Raw genomic sequence first — 14,873 nt, 5'->3', positions numbered from 1 at the left:
TTCCTTCTATGATGATGAGCTAATCCCCTCAGGGGGAGGGTTATGCTGCTCGTGTGAAAATCCGGATTGACTCGTTAATATTCTAGAATCACTACTTAGGAATTAGGCATAGAATTAACATCCGGTCCCAAAAATGATCGAGATCGTACAAAGTTGAGATCTTCGATGCTCTGAGAACAGGTCATCGCTGTACCGACCAAATGTCTCGCGTGACTCTCTGGTGTCAGACATCTCTCCAATTCGTCCAGCTGATGTGAACTTGTGCCAGGAGCTGAAATAATATACCAGAGATGAGGTATTATCGAAACTCCTTATGCTAGTGAAATGCGACCTAGAGATGTGGGCATGCACTAGGGATCAATACTCGACGTCGTCTCCGAAACGAGACGAATTAGAGATGTAGTGATTTAGTAATAAAAATTATTGAAAAATGATTCTTGCATGAGCATGATTAACTCTCTCCCTGTTTCTCTACATTTTGTTTACCTATATATAATCGCCGTAGTAATTTATTTTATTTGCATTACCGTTATTTTAATTAAAAACCAACTAAAAAGAAACCTAAAAATCCTACTCACTTAAAGTTGTAATTTCCAGTTGTGAACCTATCCGAGCCCTAAGGTTTGGACGATCCCTTACTCGACCTATCCTACCAAATCCACGTGAGTAAGGTAACTTGACTAAAACGCACGACTATACGGACGTTGGAATTTGGACTTTGGACTTTGGACTTTGAATTTGACTTGGACTTTGGGACTGTGGACCTCGGACTTAAGAAAATAAGTAACTGGCGAAAACCAATAAACAAACGTGTGTAAAGAGCGTTTTATCAGTTGCCCTCCTCCATCTGTGTATCGAGTGCCTGGGGTGTCTGCACAGCAGTTGCAGTTTATGGACTTTTCTTTCTCACTGAAAGCTTAGGTTTCAGGTTACTGCTTCTGTTTGCTTAAAGAATCTACTCATCTGACTGGTAGTTCCCCCATCGCCTATTCTGAACTTAGCATTTTTTTTTTCTTTTTTGAATTGCTTCAGATTGCAAAAGAAGTGGATTTTTTGCTAATGATAGTACTGCAACTAGATTAAAAGCCTTTGATGGTGTTCTTCAGTCAAATATTTTATCGAAAATCTCAATCTTTTTGGGAATCACATCGGATACCTACTTTATTTTGGTACCAGACATCGTTTCTAATATCACCTGTCTCTCCAAATGTCACTCCCTCTCCCTCGCAAGAAGAAAAAACTATCTACTTGAACTTTCTCACTATTTTGATTTCAAGAACTTGGTAAGTTTAACAGTGATCGCCTCTTTTATTTATTTTCTATGATTTTCTTGAATGGATTGTCGCTATTGTTCAATTCTATACATGTTTTGTTGTTGTTCTCGATGTTACAATAGGTTTGTGTATTTCTGTTGGTTTTTAGTTTTTGTTTTTGTTTTTGTTGTTTAAATTATTGGGGGTGCTCTAAATTGGTTTCTCATATCAGTTTCTGTAATCGGTTTAGTTTTGTTTGTCTCAGAAAATGACTTCTTCTTGGGACACATTGGTAGAGAAAGCAGTATCTAAACTAGATACACTGAATCTACTTCGTTCACTCTGACCCATTTCAGTCTCAACAACAACTACACATGAAAAAGATTTCAAGGCTTTCGATGGGTTACAATCATGGGACCGTTCTTGAGTTGAAATTCAACTCTCAGAATTCACTTTCCAGGAATGGGTTCATAATGTTCCTAGCTCTGGTAAGTAACCATTCATTCTTTTTTAGATAGTTAGAGTAAATTTTGGGTTGAAAGACAGTGGCTCTTGTGATTTTTATAGGAGGTAATGGAAATATGAAACCACCCGGGTTGTTGCGAAAACTTATTCTCTTTTCAAGAAATGATTATCTAGGCTTGAGTTCTCATCCAACGGTCCATGGGGCGGCTGCAGAGGTATGCTTTTCTTTGTAATATGTCATTTGTTTAGACATTGTTAACCTTTGTATTCAAGTAGCACTACAGCATGGGATGGGTCCAAAGAGGTTCTGCATTGATATGTGGATATACAGACTACCATAGACTGCTAGAATCTTGCTTAGCTGATTTAAAGAAAAAGGAGGTACTTATTTGTTAATAAGTTTATTTACATTATCTTTTCAGTGGTTTAGTCATTGATAAACAAGAGGTAGAATACTTCAATTTAAGGGACATTCTTTAAGGGTGTTTTTTTTGTCTTAAACTTTCTATCCTTAGCAAAAATCATACATACAAATGCATTTTGCTCTCTTATTAAGTTTGTGAACGAATAGACAAGTTTTGTGGTCTTAAAGATCTATAAGGCCATCTCTGTGGAGACTATTTTCTCCCTAAGCCTTTCAGTCCCATGCAGATGCTCATTTAGAGCTTTGTACCTATGTTTTATTGTCTTTCAATTACATATGAGATCAATGTCGTTCCTGCGATTTAGAAATCTATGAATGTATCCCTCTGTTTGTATTACCTTTTTTTAAATCCTCAATTTGTTATTTACTTCTTTACTTCATTGTCTATGTACTCACAATCTCACATGCCGCTATTAACATGAAAACATGCATGTCATTGAACTTCTTCATATTTGAGTTAGGTATTATTTGAATTCTAAATATCTACTTATGACAGCAGTGCCTATGGCCCAAAGTTCATATTGTAATAATGTGCTTCTATTGAATTAAATATTTGTATGACAACCAGCCTTATGACATAGCTTGGTTGGTGTAGCTTTGGGTTTGAGGTCATAGCACTACACTCAACATTACGTTTTTAAACCCTCAAGCAAAAGAAAAAATAAAAAATGCTTATAACAAGTTTTATTAGTCTAGAATCACGTCGAAGGGAATGACGGATGCAATGGCCTTCTGAAGAAAACCTACACGTCATTTACACATTTAGTTGTTCACATTATTTACATGGTATTAGAATTAGCCTTAGTTTATCATTGGTGTGTTGATTGAAGTTGCTTTCGCCTTTAATTCACATCACATATGTTTATGTAGGATATAAAATCAAAAAGTATATTACAACACCAGACTACAAAGTTCTTCCTCTGTGGACATATATTTGCAGCATTGGAAATTTATGTAAAAATGACTCATGACATACTAATGATATCAAACCGGAAGTATATTAGAGTTCAAGACACAAAGTTGTTCACCTGTTAGTATGTTTAAATGCTCCTAAGTTGCCTAAGATGGGAGAGAACATTTTCAATGTCTAAATTTGGAACTTTTTAAGTCTCGCAACACGATCTTACCTTACTCTTCTTTGGCTGCATAGCGACCTCATTTACATGAAAGTTATTAGTACAATTGCTACACCGGCATATATGCTTCCCTTTTTAGTGCATCAACACTGTAATTTGGCTGTTTGTAGGTTATTTGTATCTTTCACCATTTGACGACTTTAATTTGCTTGCTTACAAATATGAATGATATCTGTGTAAGGCGTATTGCATTAGATCCTGTATGGCTTTCTATAAGGGTCACTGCCTTATTATTCACATTACTCAGACTTTGCAATTATATTCTCCCTCTATTTTGTTTTTTCTCCTCATACAAGTCTTTGCTCACAAATTTGGACTCAGATGGATCTCAGTATGTATTTGCAACACCCTATAGGGTGACACAGGACTATTACTTTTCTGCTAGGGGAGCATACATTGGAGATTGAGTCATGGGAAGAGCACCGCAAAATTGGAATATGTATGTTCTTCACCTTCTCTGTTGCTTTTTGCAACATATAAATATAATTATGTCCGGAGAGAGGATGGTTTTGGTGCTTTTTCATCAGGTAAAGCAGCATATATAGAATATCTGTGTTTCTTATGCCATCAGGGATGCTTGGAACCTTGATGTCTCTAATCGATGTTTTACCTCTCTTTTCAAACTCTGGTTGGGGTCAGAACCAACACAGCCTTTTTACAGAAGCACATGGGAGCATCATTTGAAAAACTTGATAAGCCTTGGATTACAATGATCAATCCATACAATGTCCATTATGGTGATTTCCTAGCAGTCTCCAAGATTCGTGGTCGATGGGGTGGATTTGAGACATTAGAGAAATGCACTAAGTTAATTTGCTGCACTCTTGCTGTCTGAGTGTTTCCCACTGTTTTTGTCCCTTAAGGCCTCAACAAGTTGGGCATCCTGGTAAAAGCAGATTATAAATCGTGAACTTACATTTGTACAACATTTGCTTATATGTTGGAGAGGTTTCTGGCCCACAATTAGCACACTTTAAAGTTGAAACCAATGTAAAAGTAGGAGACTCAACAGGCGAGTTGATTTTTTGTTTTGGTAAAGAACATGTGAGTTGATCACTTTGTGTGAAATTGTAAATCCGGATAATTCCAGGGCTATGGGCAAAAGGAAGGCAGAGGAAAGGTAAAACAAACTTATATTTTCTCCTTTTTCAATAATTTGATTGTACTAAAATCATATGCAGTTGACCATCAAGCAAATATTAGTATGATTTTAGTCCCTACTGGTAGTTTACTCAAGTAAGATTTATGTTGCTTTATGACTTGAATTTATTCTATTACATGTCGGTAGCCAAGATTCATTTAAATGTAATATTTATTCTTTTTTCATACGGTATTGTAGGTTTTGGTCTAATTCTTTACAAACGGGAATCTGTTTGTTGGCTGTTGATGAAGCACATTGCATTTCAGAGTGGGGTCACGATTTCAGGTATCCAAACTGAACCAAAAATTTCAGGTCGGTTCATCGGTTAGTTTGGTTCCAAAACATATCTAAAGAAAGCTCTCATTTATATCAAGTATTTGAAAAAATTGTTTAACCCACTTTATGTGTACTCTATTCAATACCTTATATATTATATTTCTTTACACACCAAGAACTTCCCCTCAAAAGAAACCACAATGAGAACAAATATATATATATATATATATATATATATATATATATATATATATATATATAATTATATATTGAGAGAGAGAGAGATAGGGAGAGAAACAAAAGTAATTAGTTTTAATAAAAGTGTAGAGAGAAAATTAGAAAAAGATTGAGAAACCTTCTACCACTAATTGATAAACTCTGTAAACTTTGTGAAGAAGAAAAGAATCAAGGGGTTTTTCTAAAGAGAAATTGTTGGGTGAGTCCGCCTGGTCAGTATGATAAACTGGTTAAGTTGGCCATTCCTTTCATCTGAAAGATACATATAGTTCCATTGTCTATTTCCTTACTAAAAAAGTTATACAAGGCCTAAAAGGTTTCTTATTTTCTGACTACAGGTATATGAGAAGGTTCGTTTTTCTTCTCGCAGCTCTTGTTCATCTTCATGTTGCACTATGACTTCATTTGGCAATTTAAGGATTGTGGATTATTGTTGTCATCTTTGATAGGGAGCTGAAGTTGTCAGGATGTACAAAACTTTGCTTGGGAGTATAGAATTGTATTTTACTTGATTTCATTATTTTACTTGATTTCATAAAATTGTATTTTTTATTTGGTTGCTGTATAGATGAGGTAGTTTCTTTTACCTCTTTCACTATCTTTTGAGATTTAGTCATCAAACCATAATACAAATGCTCCTGTTTTGATTAATTTCTTTCGTCCTATTTGCAAAAGCATTGGTAATTTTCTTTGTTTCTATATGAAACCAGGAGGTTCAAATTTAGGGCAAGAAAAAAATAAAAATAATTTTTTTTACAATATCAACAAATTAGTAACGGTTGTAAACTGTTGCAAAGCAAAAAAATATATTAAAGCATCATCAATAATCGTTACAAATCAAACTACATTAAACTTTTAACCGTTAGTAATTGTCACTCTGCAACGGTTAATAACCGTTGGAAAATTTGGTTTGCAACGCTTTTTAACTGTTAGTAATTGTTACTCTGCAACGGTTAATAACCGTTGGAAAATTTGGTTTGCAACGCTTTTTAACCGTTAGTAATTGTCACTCTGCAACGGTTAATAACCGTTGGAAAATTTGGTTTGCAACGGTAAATAACCGTTGCAAATATTTCCAACACTTTACCGACGCGCCCTATTTGCAACGCTTAAAAAGCGTTGCAAAAATTATTCGCAACGGTTTTTTGCCGTTGCAAATAGCCTGTTATGGTGTAGTGTGCTTCAGAAAATGATTGGGATGGATAAATCTCTTTTGTAGTGGGGACTTTTCCATGTGATAGTAAGTGTATGTATCGTAACTCCCCTGCCTCGGTACTTCCATTGGAGAACTGGAGCAAGTGAAAAATCAGGATTCTCCTAGCTCGAATATTTTCATATTACAAAGTCGGGTTTACCATTGAAAATTCTCCCATGCAATCAAAACACTGTTAGATATTGGTACGATCTGATTTCGTGTTGTCATATTTTGGACATATTGAGTTTCCAATGGTGATTAAGTTGACTAACCCATTATTGTACATTATACACTGGTTGACTGGATTTAATCACTATTAATTGAATGCGACATTTATGTATCTACTTTTACAGGCCGCAAGTGTCGGGAGCTATCTTTGGACCTCATTTAGGAGAAGCGTCTCATAGGCTGCTCAGGAACACACTCCAAATGAAACCCAGTACATCTGCGTTGTTGGATTATCCAGCGAATCGGTATCATGTTCCAAGGAATTAAGCCTAGCAATGTGACATATAACACTCTCATTGATGCCTATGGACGAGCAGGCAGGTATCCTGGCAGGATTCTTTGTTTTTTTTTTTTTATCTTTTGTATTAGTCTATGTAGTCTCGAGCTTTTTGCTTTCTTAAAGTTTAAGTGATTCGGTGTATTGATTTTGTTGTTTATTTTGTTAAAATATGTGGGGAGATGGAATCAACACTCATGGAGATGCTCCGTGAGCGGGAATGTGAGCCTGATGTATGGACCATGAACACAACACTATGAGCCTTTGGTGGCAGTGGACAGATCGAAACAATGGAGAGTTGTTACGAGAAGTTCCAGAACTCCGGTATCCGTCCTGACATTAAGACATTCAATATACTTTTGTATTCCTATGGGAAGGCTGGGAGCTATGAGAAAATGAGTGTTGTGATGGAGTACATGCAAAAGTACTACTTCTCATGGACAATTGTGACCTACATACAATGTGGTTATAGATGCATTCGGGAGGGCAGGGGATCTGAAGCAGATGGAGTACCTATTCAGGTTGATGCGAAGTGAGAAAATCAAACCCAACTGCATCACGTTGAGCTCGCTTGTAAAGGCATATGGGAGCAGGATCTGCAGAGAATTGAATATTGGAAGCGTATTAAGGTTCATTGAGAACTCAGATGTAACGTTAGATACTACATTTTTCAATTGTCTGCTTGATGCATATGGGCGAATGGGTTGCCTCGCAGAGATGAAAGAGGCATCGAAAATGATGATAGAGAGAGGTTGTAAAGCCGAAATGAGAATTACCTCTGACACCATGATCAAAGCTTATGCTAGCAATGGTATCACCAGCCGAGCTAAGGAACTTGAGGATATGATCAACAAGGGAAAAAGCGACTCAAGAGAAACTAGGGTAGCTTGATTTCTGGTATATGCATCTTGCTTTCACTTGCAAGGTTGGTTAAGAGGCACAAATTGATGGATCTGAAGTCTCACAATACAGCCTGAGTAGCTACATACAAATGAATAACTTGCAGGAATCTTCTCAGGAAGTTTCTGCAGAGGCATAAGCGTAATTTTCACTTCCACTACTAACTACCCTCAGGAATTAGCATAGATTATGTATCAACCTGACAACCTGAGTGCCAAAGGCATACTTTTTGTATGTATTATAATGAATTTGAAATGTACCAGGTAGATAAAAGGCCAACAACTGTACCAAGTATTCTGTCAGATAAATATATAATTTGTTATAGAAAAGGCTACAACTACTTAACAAAGCTGGTTCAATTCAGTAGATGTTGTTGTTAGATTCATTTCTGTTTCCTCTTGATAACTATGTTCACATTCTCTTCAATAAGTTTTGTGTATTGTTCATGTGCAGAGCACGTGTATTTTGCTAGTGTATATAATGCAGCGCATTAGAGCTAGTCGTGTAGTTGTCACAGTGTCTGAAATTTGTTGTCGTTTTTTTTATTTTCTTTTTGTTTTGTTTTGTTTTTTTAAACTATGTTATGGGCCCCACCAATTAAACAAATAAAACAAGCAAAACAAAATCTCTCTCTCTTGTGACACTTGGAAAGTGGCTTTGCCATGTGCTCAAAGCTAGTGACCGATTATCCATGGTGCACATACTAAATTATCCATTACTAGCTTATCTATTTAACAATAGTAGTTTGCATAACTGAATTAATTAATGCATTTGATAGTATGTTAATTAGCTATACACCATTAGTCTAATTCAAAATGCAATTGAATTAGTGCTTTAGAGCACCTTTAATGGTGATACCAACTCAAACATCAACACCAAATCTTCTTCTGTCCTTCACCAATCATCTATCAACACTAAATTATCGGCAACCTTGGCGTACAAAACAGAAAAACAAAATGTAGTGCGGTTAAATAAGATTAGCTTCACTTTTCCAATATTCTCAAACGGTTTTTGAAGTGGTGCACGAGCTTTAAAAACTCATGTCCAACTGTCCAAGTGGCAGGAGCAGCCCTAAGTTTGTAGGGACCCTAGGCGAGTTCCTAAAATGGGGTCTATATTAAACAAAAAATATATATTTCTCAATTTATAGGAGAAAAATGTTTAGTTGCATCTGTCTTGTTCAAAAAGGTAAACTTATTTTAAAGGTAAAAAGTATAATAGAAATAGGACAAAGTGTGAGAAGTGAAAACGGAAAGTGGAGTTGTAAGTCAACCAGAGAAGTTGGAGTAATCTGTATATATAGATAGAGATAAAAAAATTGTAAGGTAAAGCATAAAATTTTGATTTGTAAGAGCATTTGCAATGCAGGTGATAGAGAGGGGGTAGTGAAAACTATCACCTACTTGGGTCCAAAACTGCTGTGTAATGCAGGGTGATAATGAAGGTGATAATTTTCCCCAGTTCAAAACGAGGTGAAACCTTCCACCGAAGTTTTCACCGACTTGTTAACCGGACGGGATGTTGGATTCCGTGCGGATTACAAAAATCACCGATCGGAATCCAACATCCCGTCCGAGTCCTAACGGCTAGTTTACCAACGGTCAAAAAGTCGAAACGGTCAAAAACGGTCAAAATAAAAACTTTGGTATATATACAACATTTGTTTCATTTCAACTCACACTTCCAACAATCAGAACTTCATATTTCTTCTTCTTTAAAATCAGTTCTTAAAAAAACCAAATATCAAATGGCATCAACTCAAGCATCTCAATCAAGTGGTAGCACTCAAGCAAAAGCGAGAGCTCACTTTAGCATGTCCGATGATCAAGCTCTATGTCTTGCTTGGATAAAAATTAGTGAAGACTCTATTGTTGGTGCTTTCCAAAATGCAAAAGGATTTTGGAATCGTGTAACAAACGAGTTCAATCAAGCACGTGGGTCGAATAGGTCTCCCGATCCAATTAGCGGAAGGTGGAAATATATTTCAAAAATGATGAACAAATTTGTTGCAATTGTGAATCTCGGTGGAGGCTCGACATGCAAGTGGTACAACAATACAAAGCCGGGTAATTACAACGCGTTGTCAATTTGGAATTTATTAATTATCTTAGTCTTAGTCTAATTATTTCCGTCTTAGTCTAATTATCTTAGTGTATTTATTATTTCCATTTTAGTCTTAGTCTAATTATTATCTTAGTCTAATTATTATTGCAGTTTAATTATCTTAGTCCTAGTGATTATTTTAGTCTAATTACCACCATTTTTAGTTGTCCGAGGCAAGGATGGCGTACCAACTACAAGAAAAATCGGCTTTTTACTTGATCATTGTTACGTTATACTCAAGGATAATCCAAAGTGGAGTAACGTTTTTGAGGCAAGGTCAAGCCGCCCCACAAAGGGAAAAGGTCGCAAAAAATGATGGTGAAGATTCAACTTCTAATTCACCAAGTATTGGTGGAGTTGAATTGGAGGGTTCTCAAGAAATAGAAGCGTCCAAAAGAAATGGAGCGTCCTCTTGGATCGAAGAAAGCCAAGTCCAAAAGGAACCAAGAAAAATCAATTGGTATGTTGGAGGGTTACTTTACACGTTTAGAGGATACATTTTCACAGGATGCAAATGAAACACAAAAATGCTTAGAACTTAGGGAAAGGGAACTTGCATATGGTCAAAGAACTGTGATGGCAAGAGAAGAAAAAAATCGGATTCAAGCAGAAAAAAATCAGGTTCAATTGGAAAAAAATCGGCTTCAAAAGATGCAATATGAAGCTAAGATTTTAGCGACCGATACAAGTGTCCTCCATCCCGATACCGCTTTTATAATCGAGCAACAACAAGCTGAAATACGTGCTGAATGGGGAAGGGCTAGAGGTGGTTCTAGCTCTAACTAAGCTTATGTATTTTAATTATCTAGTATTTTATTTTAATTAAAGCACTATGTATTTTAATTAATGCACTATGTATTTTAATTTCAATTGTCTTTTTAATTAATGCACTATGTATTTTAATTTCATTGTATTTTTAATTAATGAACTATGTATTTTTATCTAACTGTTTTTTTTTAATTAATGCACTATGTATGTTCTGTCCAATATAATTATTTTCATAGAAATACAATTACCAATAAAATTAAAATACATTGTAATATAGTTCATTAAAATACAACTGATTAAATACGTTGGAACTACATAGGAAATACATTAGAAAATACATAGGAAATACGTTGGAACTACATAGGAAATACATTAGGAAATACATAGGAAATACATTAGGAAATACATAGGAACTACATAGGAAATACATTAGGAACTACATAGGAAATACATTAGGAACTACATAGGAAATACATAGGAAATACGTTGGAACTTAATAGTTCACGTTAGGAAATACATAGGAAATACATTTTCATTTCCATTTTAAATTTTGCCTCCTTCTCCCTCATCTGGATCCGACCAATTTGGATCATAAATTGGTACCGGATCTGGCTGTTTCTTCAATGCCACCAATTAAAACATGTTCAACTAAGTCCTTTTGAAGATTAGTATGTGTAACTTCATTTCGATCTTATTTCTTGCTTCAATCATCGATAGACAAAATGAAAACCATCATCTTCCCCGAAAGAGCGCGGTATTGTTTCTTTCCTCGACCTTTCCAATTCCAAACTCCACTTTCACGTTCATTCTCAACAATCATATTATGCATTATAATGCATGCCTTCATTATATCTCCAAGAACAACAACACTATGACAACGCGAAGCCTTAACAATATGCCATCGTGCCCGCAAAACTCCAAACGTCCTTTCAACATCCTTTCTTGCGGCTTCTTGGCGTTGAGTAAAGATCTTTTCATGCTTATTTCTTGGATAACGAATGGCTTGAACAAATGTGCCCCATTTTGGGTAAATACCATCAACAAGATAATATCCCATATCATAGTCATTACCATTCACATTAAATGCAACAGCAGGAGAGCCTCACCTTGCTCTAATGATTCAAAAACATGAGAACGATGAAACACGTTAATGTCATTATCGCGAACTGGTAGGCCGAAGAAGCAATGCCGGATCCAACAATGTTTGTGCGCAACGGCTTCAAGTATCAAAGTTGGTTCCTTCTTGTACCCTACATGTGTTCCAGCCCATCCACTTGGGCAATTCTTCCACACCCAGTGCATACAGTCGATTGATCCAAGCATTCCTGGAAAACCCCTTGCCGCATTTTCAGCTAATATCCTAGCGATTAATGCGCCTCACTTGGTCGTCTCAAGTACTCTTCCTCAAAAAGCCGTGATAATTGCCTTGCACCAACGCTTCATAGATACATTTGCTTGTGGAATCTCCAATTTGTAAATACTCATCCGTTGAATCGGAAGAACTACCGGTTGCTAATTGTGCAACTGCAGGCAAGTCCCTTTTGTAACCCAGAAATTGCTTGCCGACCCAATCCATCCACCTTGTCTTTAAAGTAATCGTCGAATGATGCAACAGTATGCAACATATACATAAAAAGCTCTCTTGTCATCCTGTACCTTCGTCTAAACTTATGAGGAGGCCACCTACAAGGTGTTGTGAAGTAATCCCTCATTATCTTTTGTTTACTGAAATCACCACCATCTCTAAACGTGTACTCTCGCCCTTCCGCGGATCCACCGCGTTTGTCTGTATCCACATCTTCAATTTCAATGGCTGCTTGAGTCATTAATGCCCCAGCAGTGGATAATAACTGCAACCTCCTCCTCCTCCTTCGCCTCATCATATCATTATGCTCATCTCTTACTCTTTCCATGTAGTCATCTTCAGCAGAAGTACCAGAAGACGACCCGGTGAAACCAGAAGACGAACTATTACTACTAGATCCTCCCCATAACCTTTGGTTATATGCAATTCTTTCTTCTCTAGACATTTTTCCTATTTTTAGCTTGGTTGTGGGGGGAAGAAGATGGTCGTGTTGTTTGTTTGATCTAAAAAGAAAGAAGAGTAAAACGAAATATGAAAGGTAAGGTCACATATGATAAGGTCACATGTGATACTTCGATTTTGGTCCACTTACCAATTGACAACACATTTTATTAGATTTTTGTTCACTCTCCAAGTGACAACACATTGTATCTAAATGTCTATCCAAATGTACCCTCAATAATTCCGATTTTGGTCCACTTACCAATTGACAACACATTTTATTAGATTTTTGTTCACTCTCCAAGTGACAACACATTGTATCCAAATGTCTATCCAAATGTACCCTCAATAATTCCTCCATAAAATTGCATTATTTGGAATAGTAAAATGTGCAGGGAGGAGGGCTTAAAAACCAGACGGGATGTTACATTCCGTCTCGGTCAAAAAAACCCAGACGGGATGTTACATTCCGTCTCGGCATCCCCATACACTATTCCTGTCAGAACCTGTCAGAACTTCACCTTGTGCAAAAATGAGTGATATTCCAAACTAAAAATTTTCTGTTTCAACAAAAACAGGAAATGAGTGAAACAAATATGAAACGAGTGAAACGAATGTGAAACGAGCGAAACGAATGTTCCATTTTTGGAAACATACGAACTTATAAATTTTTAATTTTTTTTGGCCATAACCTCATTTGTTTTATTGACATATTCATATCAAAAACCTGCTAATATACTTTGAAAATAATAAATAAGACAAACAACAATCATGAACAACACCCAAGTCTAACACAGAAACTCGGTAAAAAAACTAACTTATAATTTCTAAAAAAAATTGGACATAACCTCCTTTGTTTAATGACATATTCATATCCAAAAATCATCAAAGAAAAACCTGCTAATCAAAAATTCATTACAAACAACAATCCCAAACGCCATAAGACAAGTAATGGCGCATACGCGGTTATTACAAACTACAAAAAATATCTACTGAGACCTCCTCCCCCTACGAGAAGGCTCGGTCGAAGAGCTCTCCCCCCTACGTCGTTGTCGCCTCTCTGGTTGAGCTTGAGCTTGAGGTACTCCACTTCCAGCATTCTCCAACTCTTGCACACGTCTCTGAAGCTGCAAAGTTCGATTACGTTCTTCTTGTAAGCACTCAAAACTACGACGAGAGGACTCCATGAAGGACTCACGCATGGCATAACTGAGAGAGCTGTAGTTAAGGAGCTCTGACCTTACTTCATCCTGTTTAACAAAACAAATGCAAGTTAGGGGTTATAGTGAATACTAATAATAACAAATCATAAATAAATTCAAATCATACTAACCTCGGCTAAGCGCTTTCGGTCAGATCTTGACAAATCTGCTACCACTGCGGCATCTACTGGTAGAATAGGTATTCTCATATCTTGCCCCTGAGAAGTAATCATGCTCCAATGCCAAAGGTCATCATCATCAAATATCTGTGGGAGTTCTTTTTATGCATCTGAATATCATGAAACACCTGGCTGTGGATCGTGGCAACTCCACTCCTCCCGGGAAATGAATGTCGGGCCTCAATGCTCCGAAGTAACCCCTTCAAAATTGGTGCCCCCCGGTATAACGCACCCTAGCAAGAGAGACCTCGACCAACCCTCTTCCAATATAAGTCATAAGTCGCCGTAAAACCGAAAGGCGATGCGTCGGCCACTCATTTGGGTTTGCTCTATAGTGTGAAAGAACAAAGGGGAAGAATATCGAGGTCATTTGTCCATATCCATAGGTGGTGGGTAAGGTATAACAATCTCTCTAGATACTTGCCGCCAACATCCGTCCCCAAGGTACCATGTAGTGGATCGACCCTATAAGTATCATTCGGCCACGAGAAAGAAACCTTGCTCTATGACACATATATGATAGTCTACGGTACTCACCGTTCTCGGAACATCCGGAATATCCGCGTAAAGGGTCCGAAGATGAAGGACTCCGGCCCGGGGTTGCCACTCAATTCGACTAGCTCCTAAAAGCTCAATCTGGCGGACGAGTGTTATGAATATTATGTGATAGGTCCCCATACCCCTCTGCCTTCGATGAAGCCCCCATGCTTGAATACGTGGAATCGGTCATGAGTCTCATCCTCTTCCAACCTCTTCAACACAGGATGCATCACACCGAAAATGCTCGTTACCACCAATCTTGTCATCAATAGATAAAATACAATATCAATATATATATAAACATGTCAACATTAATAATTAGATAAATAAATGAAATGAAACAATAACTTAATAAATAAGACTTACCGTATAATCCAAACAAAGCCGCACAAATTGCCTTTAGCGGCTTTTCGTCTCAACTCATGCGAGGTCTAGCCGGTAAAGGTATGCCAAGATGGATTGACCCGGTCATAATCCCACATCCTCTCTACGCCCCGAGGGCCGCCATCCACCCGATACGTAA

General features: G+C 37.0%; 1 long non-coding RNA gene across 1 annotated transcript; it reads left to right on the top strand.

Moving 5' to 3' along the window:
* Nucleotides 1-833: 833 nt before the first annotated feature.
* On the top strand, nt 834-2,190 carry LOC147480954 (uncharacterized). Its single transcript, XR_015206659.1, has 4 exons — nt 834-928; nt 1,033-1,283; nt 1,519-1,741; nt 1,821-2,190. It is a non-coding gene; the product is annotated as an uncharacterized LOC147480954 (long non-coding RNA).
* The last annotated feature ends 12,683 nt before the right edge of the window (nt 2,191-14,873 follow it).

The sequence above is a fragment of the Coptis chinensis genome, chromosome 8, assembly GCF_015680905.1.
Source record: "Coptis chinensis isolate HL-2020 chromosome 8, ASM1568090v1, whole genome shotgun sequence".
Classification (NCBI taxonomy): Eukaryota; Viridiplantae; Streptophyta; class Magnoliopsida; order Ranunculales; family Ranunculaceae; genus Coptis; species Coptis chinensis.
The sequence above is the reverse complement of the archived record's forward strand: the minus strand, read 5'-3'. Positions and strand labels throughout refer to the sequence as shown.